Below are 8,407 nucleotides of genomic sequence, written 5' to 3'. Positions count from 1 at the left end.
TTGAAGACAAAGTCTTTGAGGAAAGCAGGTCCCTGTTTGTTCCAAGGGTCAAGTTTCTTAAGACTCAATAGCTATTTAAATGACTGACACTTTCGTATACAGTAGACTTAGTCAATTGTCCAGCTGTAAAACTCCACTGATCAGGTGGGTACAGGCGGGCATGCGCAGTCTGTCAAATTCTTTATTTTATAAAGTCCTTTAAAAGAATTCTTCGTACGGCTCAATCTCCTTCTCCCAGTTTAACTCTTCTGTTGCCGGCAAAGACTTGGTTGGTTTCTGGTTCCGGTTCGGGCAACAGAGCTACAGGTTGAGCTGTGGCAGCGAGTTTCTGGTTCAGGTGAGAGAGAGAGAGAGAGTTTCTGGTTCAGGTGAGAGAGAGAGAGAGTGGCCGTGCGCTGTTCATTATAGTCTGTCAGATCAATAGGTGATTGGTTCTTGAAATTTTGAGATTTGATTTCGGTTTCAGCCCCCAGTGTCCTATTGGAGGGGGGCTTGATTTATGACTGATGTCAATCCATGCCATCTTCTGGAAATGCCGGTTGGCCCGGGTTCGTAGCTCTATGTCGGGATTTTGGCTCTCGTCCACTTCAAAGAGTTTTTTATTACCTACAGGCCCCTTTTTCCAGACATCTCATAGCAGGATTCCAAACTATTTGGCCTATTCTCGGTGCCATTCTCCCCAAAACTGTCACTTTGATGTAGACCAGTTCCATGCCGATGAGTTAAGGAAATCTGATAACTTTGGAGGGAGAGGTCTTCTTTAGATCAGTGCTTCAGTTCAAACCTAAAATGCTCTTATCAAAACACACCCAACATAACGCTACACCTAAACATGTATACAGAATGTCTGTTCTTGTAAAGATTTTTAAAAATGTCATGCGTGTTAAAGAAAAGAAAAGCTTTAGTACAAAAGCAATTTTTATTTGACATAATCATATAATCATTACATTATAAAATGTTAAAAAAAAACATTACAGAATAAGAATATATCATGTTGTAAAAATTGTGTAATACATGTCACCATGAAGGGTAACCGGAAGCCTCCTGCTTCCCTTTAAGGTGTGTCATGATGTAATCGACAAAAAGCGTGTCAGATTTTTCAGAGAACTGCCAGACCTCATACACTTTACCGACTCTGTATCCTTTCTCAATCACTTTATTAAGCTCCACGCTGCACCACACCCCTGTCAGTGACCTCTCATCATCCTCATGCGGACACTCCACCGTCTGGTTTTCAGTTTCAACGCACATTCTACATAGCGGAAACATCAATTTTCCCGAAGCTCTATAAGGCAAAACTGGCAAGAAAAGCCCCCTGGGTGGATACATCGTGACCTTGATTAAGCCAAAGTATTGCTGGAGATCGAGAAAGTCGCGATAAATTATGGTGGGGTGTCCTACGGGGTAAATTTTTGTCTTGTTGACAAAGGGATACAGGCTAGTGAAATCATAGTAATCTGTTCTCTCCTCAGCCTTCGCCTCGTAATGTAAACAGATTGCGCCCTTCGAACAAAGCGTCTCTCGGTTCGTACACTACCGTCCTGTTTTTTCATAGCCGTCCACTCATGTTCCCACATCACTTTCACAGTTAAACCACAGGTGTTTTTTAGAGTCTCGATTCTTTGTACGAAGTGAAAATGCATATCTCCACAGATTTGATGAGTGACAGGATTAAAAGTATTTGCATCAAAGCACCGAGGACAACCGTGGTAAATACAACCGGCAAACTCATAAGCTGTACGAATCCCATTTTCCTCTGAAAAACCATCCAGAAAGTAGGGACCCATTCTAACCTCGCCATAATTCAAAGCGTGTCTGATCAAGATGTTATGATTGTCAGACATGTATTCCAACCATTGGATGGAGGCCGTAGAAAAACTCTTTTGAAGGCATCTGTAATTGTCCGGCGTTGTAATGGCGATGGTGTTTTTCTGCAAGAAATTGGCTCGAAACATTTTCATACAGAGAGAAGCTATTGTCGTACACTGTAAAGGGTCAAGACCCGCTGTCTTAATGACTTCATGCCTGAACGTAACACATGATTCTTTAAGGATCAACACATCATTTCTACAATAGGCGGCCATGTCCTTTCTGAAATCAAAAATGCCATCCTTAACCGTGTCATACCAGTTGAAGAAGTCCTGCCTTTCCCGAGTCATCATGGATTCAACCCCATAATAACTGGGTGCCGGGTAGATGCCTCTATAATTCTGTGTTTTGACCGTGTTAGAAAAGTGGCAGAACCAGCCCTTTTCTCGCGTTTCAAACCCCAACGCTTTAGGTAAAGCGCTCAGTTTCATGGGTAAGAAGTTGAGCGAGTCTATGTAACGCTGGTTGAAATCATGGTCTGTGAAACACATTATTTTACACCCCTGCGCTATGATGTCGGGGGTTACACCGCTTTCCACCAAATATTTCATCAATATATAAGAGTCATACCCCCTAGCATTACGAGCTATGAATGTGTAATCTCGATACTTTGGACAGCGGTATTTTTGAAGGAAACCCTCAACACATGACTCACCAGCCGCAGCCCACTCGCGATCCAACATGTCTATACAGTGAATATAATTCGCTATATGAACGCCTCCTTCCTGCCTACACTCAAGTCATAAAAGACATACTTGTTATGTAGGGGTGCCAGTTTAACAGACTGTATGAAACATTGGTGTTCGGTCTCGGGTGTTAAGTCGGCGTTACAGAGATGACACCTCAGAGCGGCACACATGTGGGGTTTATCCTCTTTATAGGTGTACTGTCTATAACACTGGAGACAGAATTTTGTTTTATCGCAAGGGCTGATGCTTTGACCCGTACCCCCTCTAGGTATTTTGTGTTCGGAAAAACTGAAAGCGAACCGACAGATCCTTAAACAATCCTTACACCGCACTGTGGGAGCTTCACCCTTTCGACATTGCGGATGGTAACACACATTACAGTACCCGGCGCATTGATGGTTCTTCCTATCGTTAAAACCCTTGTAGCAAAAATCACAGACGTACCAACAACCCAGAAAAGCCTTCAAATTTCTAATACCGTAGTAATGATTTTCGTGAAGGAAAAGAAAATATGTGTGGGGGTTAAACACTGAGTGAGTTTGAAATGTGTCAAATACATCATTTATCTCACAATGGTACTAGTCTATAATCTAAACATCTGCCACCTCCTCAAATTTGTGGATATCTGAGAAAGTCACCATCTCCTGTTCCGATAGACCCGCTGCCTGATGCATTTGCAAAGCATCATGCAAAACCTGCTCTGCAACTATATTAGGTTTGAGCAGGCGTACTATACTACACGCAAAGCATGTTTTGTTATTTGTATTACCCTCATTCACTATTTGCCCGAGTTTCTTATGAATTATTTCAGTCTTGAGACAAGACTTGACAATCTCCTACGAACACAACCCTCAGGGTTACGAACAACGTTAATGACCAAGACCAGACTTTCATCGGCCAGGATGAAGACTTGACTCTGAAGCAGGTTTTCAATTTTAGATAGAAAAGCCTCAACATCTAACTCATCACCTCTCATTATGGTAAAAACACTGCTAAATAATTAATCCGCTCTCAGCTCCAACTGCACCACATCCTGGGGTCTAACACGTTTGGTAATTCGGTCAAGCATATTTTGTATAATATCATGCATTGTAACAAATATCTCGGCATAATTGTCGCTGTTGAATAACTCTGCAAACCTAAATCTGTGAACAATTTCAAAATTACCGAAGTTTGGTCTGTCTACGTGCTCTACACCCCCATCATTATTATCAACATCGATATTATGGCAATCCCCACCACCACCAGCATTTGATCTATGGTTACTCCCCCGAACATCTTCAGCCTCTTTGTTGATATTTTGAACATCGCTAAGCTCGCGACTAAACCCATTGTCAACACCTGCAGCTTCACTGTTCTGACCTCCGCCACAACCCCTTTGTTGTACATTGTTTAAAGCATGCTGAAGACCTTCAAAAGTGTCAACACAATTGTCATTTACAATGTGGTTAGATGCATACTCAAGAACGTTTTCTGTTGGAGCAGGACTAGTAATAAGTTGGGGTTGTTTTGTTAAATTGTTTGCGTTTGGAAGGGGTAGGTGTTCTAAGGAATCAACCATTTGTAACAAGTCAGAATTTACAGAGGGATACAAGTCTATAGCAGGTGCCGGTCGGTTGTTTATTTCATACACCATTTCTAATAGCTCGGGGGTAATCGGTACATTTGCTATGGCCTCAGGATCGTTCGTGTCAGGATCATTCTCTCTAGATCTTTTGGACTCCTGCTCGTGAATGTCTGCATCATTGGTCCTTTTATTACTTTCAGACATGTTCAATCCCCGATCCTGTTTATATAGCTTGCTAAGGCATTCATTAAGATTGTTTGACCCTCAATTACCTGTGTTTGGTTATTCAACACTATATGTAGCAACTCACGCAGGTCCGTAGATGCCAACTCAACCTGTAAATTGATAGTCTCCCGCAAGGTTGTAGTTAGATCTTCTTCTTCACTCGATACGACGCTGACTGGTGATGCAGGCGGTCCAGGCGGTGTTTGGATATGCATCGGGGAGTCCTGGCTCCTAACTTGCAGAGACACCCGGGCGGTTTCTCGGGATGTTGTTGGTGAATAACTGGGGCTACCTTGCTGCGTAATCAGCCGCAGTAATGAACTGTCTGAAATAGACTCCGATGAACCTGAAACACATGAGAACGGATACGTTTAATCACAGACGGTAACACAAAATAAATAAATAAATAAATAAATAAAATAATAATAATAATAATTAAAAATAAATAAATAATAATAATAATAATAATAAAAATACATAACAATAATAATAATAACATAAATAACATCCTTAAACAAACAATATATTATTATCATAATTCGATTTATGTAAACCTATAGCTTTTAAATGAACTATTCTTACTCTTATTAATACAATAGTGCTCAGAATATTATAGACCATTCATAATTAAAAATATATATAAAAATGTTTAAAAGAATAACTACATCTAGAATGTTGTATTACAATAATAGACAACGTTAATAATTGTCTCAATAAAGCGTGTGCTACGAAAACATTAATAACAATGGTAAGTACATTGTAAAATGACAAGAACCCGCACAATATTATCGTTTCATAAATAATAGTTTTAAATACTTGGTTGTAAAAGCGTATAAACGATGCAAACAGACCGTTTAAATGCAGACGTCTTCTTAGATCCGGCGTTCCTGATTCAAGCTCATCATCATCACTTTCGGTGTCTTAAAACGGAGACATGTATAAACATAAGTTAATAACCTAGTTTAGTCTGGGCACTACAGCCAGGTTACTTTCACTTTCAAACGTAGACTACTACAATCCTTTAAACAGTACAGATCCCAGCATGCCTCGGGGCCAGACTGCGTGCGCATCATTATGCTCAGATGGCTCGGCGCAGGCCCTCAGCACAGCACGCCCGGTCAGCGCCAAACAATAGAGCCATTGTGCACACTGTGTACAATATAACCACGGCTCCATCTCTCGGAGTGATGGAATAAAGGTCTCACTCACCCTCGGAATGCGTTATTTTCCGTAAATACTTGACACAGGTCGGTCTGGATAGATCCTCTGATAAAAACACAAAATAATATAAAAATCCGCCCGTATAGATCCATAATTAAACATCACACATCCTGGCGAGATATTTATTACATGTATGAAATGGAAAGTATAACCTACGCGGCTCAGCGTTTGACGTGCTGGGTCGCTCGTCATCTAATGTCGGGAACAAATCTGAAAGTAAATATGGTTATATGAAAATAAAATGTACATACGTTCATATCGCGTATAATTAATATGGTTGATACATTATTAAATGAGTCTTACCCGTGTTCATTGATTCGCTCGTGTAGAAATCGAGCACATTGTACGGGGCGCTCAGTAATCCTGCAGATACACGGGTGCTTGTTAGAAACATCGCGCTGTGCCTATTATTTATAAATATTAAAAAATATATCAATAAATAATAGTACCTAGTGTAAAAGGCTCTTGAGACGTTTGAAAATCAGCGTTTCCTATAAACAGATTTTAAACGTTTAAATACAATTCAAATATATTTAAAACATTTCAAATATTAGATTTCTTAAATACGTATGTAAATGTAGCATATTTTTAATCTTTCTGAACTAGTGTACGGATATCTAAACACTTCGCAATTATATTTCTTGATTAATTGAATTATACTTACCATCAAAGTTTGAGAAGTTTAGTGTCCGCTCCGCATGGTCGTGGCCGGACATCCTGATGTCTCTTTGTGTGTTCTGGACCGTGCAGGCAGCGTGTTGACCAAATGGACTGAATCTCCGTCGCAAACCCGCATTTAAACACCGCGCTGTGCGCGTGAACGCGCTGATGACCACCGCAATCCCCGCAAACTTTAACACATAGCGGCTGTATGTACCTCCAGATTCCTAAATGTTTTGTGGTAACCATCATTCGTTAATTTAATTGTTATCATGTTTTTATATCTTCATACAGCCTAATGGTTAAGAATAACTTATATTTTGATAGCCTTATAGTTACAGGTTTCCAACATCGTTTCGGGTAGGATTCTTTATCACAAAAACTTTTTTTTTTTTTTTTTTTTTTTTAAATACAAGCGGCTAGATAACAGCTTGTTCTCATCAGAATCTGAGCCCTTGAGATTAGCGTTCCAGCCTGCACTCGGTATATATGTAAACACACACACACACACACACACACACACACACACACACACACACACACACACACACACACACACACACACACACACAGGATGTGCTGTGATCGCATTGAGTGTATTTACTGAATCTTAATGCATGAATGGTTTATATTACATAATAATTTGATGTTTGATTACTAATATTATTACAAATGCTGCTTTTATTGAGTTGTATTGAAATTGTCCCAGTTTTTACATGTATAGTCTATGCTTCTTATTTAACATATATATTCTATAACTCTTCTATATTTAAGGATTTCTTAACTTAGTAACGTTACATTGCTTTTACATCACCGGGTGTTGTGAACACACACACACACACACCTTTAAAACTTCATAATTGTATTTATTCAATCTTTACATTGCTTCACTAGCGTAGGGAAAAATATCTATGTTTTCTAAACAATCTGAAGGGTATACATAGCGCTCTTTTGCAGCTTCACACATATAGAGAAAAATAGCTATTTTACTAAAGAATCAGTCTGGCTTAAAGACAAATCTTTTAGAGGGCTTGAAAAACAGTTGAAGACCCCTACCACCCTGCACATTCCCTCGGAATCCATCAATATGGTAATTATTCTGTGACGTGGTACAAGCACCCCCCACCCCCTGAGTTCAACTCAAGTTCAAGGTCAAGAGGTCAAATCACCCTTAACCCCCCTTTAGGAGAGGCCCCCTGAGTTCAAGTCAAAGGTCAAATCCCCCACAGCCCCCCTTTCAAAAAAATACCCTATATATATCAGTCTCATTTACGTTTAGGTGCCGAGAAAGATCCTATCATTACTTGTTACCACAATTTCCCTTAACTGATTATTATTCAATGATTAGGGATAGGCAGGGTCACCCATAATCTAATGTCTATTAACTTGTGTCAATTTCAGACTAAACAGTTAAACAGGAATGAGAAGATATTTCTCGGCGTTGACAGATTTTATTTCTAAAATTATCAACAAAACAGTTTAATGCAACACACATTTATATTAAAAAAAACTAAATGGTATTACACATTCTAGAGTTATGAATCACAGATTAACATTTCTAACTGATTTCTCAAATGTCATGAATCACAAACTCCAAACTCTTAAACTTATCTGAACTTCGTTGCAGAGAGGCCTCTCTGGCTTCGGGCTCAGATAACAGCACACGGCACGAGGTCCGTGTGGTTGGAACAAAGGCAGTCAGCTTTGTCCAAGAACTTCCACTCAGTCGATGCACCTTGAAGTTGGGGTTTCGCGAATGTAGAGTCTTTTCCAAACAGATTTTCCACTGGTTTGAAGGCTCCAAGTTTGTGCACAAAATCTTCTTTGAAAGCAGGGTATCCACTGTAGTTACTTGAAGACAAAGTCTTTGAGGAAAGCAGGTCCCTGTTTGTTCCAAGGGTCAAGTTTCTTAAGACTCAATAGCTATTTAAATGACTGAACACTTTCGTATACAGTCGACGTAGTCAATTGTCCAGCTGTAAAACTCCACTGATCAGGTGGGTACAGGCGGGCATGCGCAGTTTGTAAAATTCTTAATTTGATAAAGTCCTTTAAAAGAATTCTTCGTACGGCTCAATCTCCTTCTCCCAGTTTAACTCTTCTGTTGCTGGCAAAGACTTGGTTGGTTTCTGGTTCCGGCAACAGAGCTACAGGTTGAGCTGTGGCAGCGAGTTTC

The sequence above is a fragment of the Amia ocellicauda genome, chromosome 16, assembly GCF_036373705.1.
Source record: "Amia ocellicauda isolate fAmiCal2 chromosome 16, fAmiCal2.hap1, whole genome shotgun sequence".
NCBI lineage: Eukaryota > Metazoa > Chordata > Actinopteri > Amiiformes > Amiidae > Amia > Amia ocellicauda.
The sequence above is the reverse complement of the archived record's forward strand: the minus strand, read 5'-3'. Positions refer to the sequence as shown.